Genomic DNA, 780 nt, shown 5'->3' with positions numbered 1-780 from the left:
CCGCGGTCCCTGTGCTTTGCCAAGCTTGTTCCAAGTAGGTGCTTTAGACCACTGAGCCATCTCTCCAGCCCACGTGGTGCTCTTTTTTCCCGCTCTACTCTCCTTCTTTCCAGCTCCTTGAGACTGGGTAGTTTGACCCCCACTTCCCTGCAGTGTGGAAAGTGCTTTGATGTGGGGTCAGAGGGGATCCCGAGTGTGGAGTGTGGCTGTGGGGGGGACAGAGGGGCAAGAAGTGCACATGGGCAGTGCATGCTGGGAGGGAAGAGAGCGGGAGGGTGAGCAGGGCCAGGCTCCAGGAATTTGGAGGGTTCTTGGTCAGCAGGAGGCCCCTGAAGAATTCTGGGCAGGTAGGATGCCAAAGCCTGTGAGGAGGAGAGGCAGAGGAGGCCAGCAGCTGGCTGGGGAACACAGGAGGGCTACAATGACACAGCACACAGTGGGCTCCTGAGAAATAGATTCCAGGGTCTTGTGTACATGCAGCAAAGAACTGCAAGTGTATCCCCAACAGTAAAAGGAAAAGCAGCCACATGTACTGAAGTTAATGTCTGAAAGTGCACTATGCCAGCAGAAAGAAAAATGGCCCCAACAGGGGGTAAGTGGTACAAGGAACAGAGGAAGATGAGTCAGTCAAGCTTCGGGATTGAAAAGATGCATGCCCCACCTAGGATGTCTCTCATCAGATCTCCCCGATAGGACTGACAGAAATGATTGACAGGGTGCTGAGTCAGCTCAGGGGAATCTAGTGTGCATGGCTTTCCCATAATTTACTGTTATAATTGC

The sequence above is a fragment of the Octodon degus genome, unplaced genomic scaffold (genome assembly GCF_000260255.1).
Source record: "Octodon degus isolate 3935 unplaced genomic scaffold, OctDeg1.0 scaffold00156, whole genome shotgun sequence".
Classification (NCBI taxonomy): domain Eukaryota; kingdom Metazoa; phylum Chordata; class Mammalia; order Rodentia; family Octodontidae; genus Octodon; species Octodon degus.
This window is presented reverse-complemented; position numbering follows the sequence as displayed.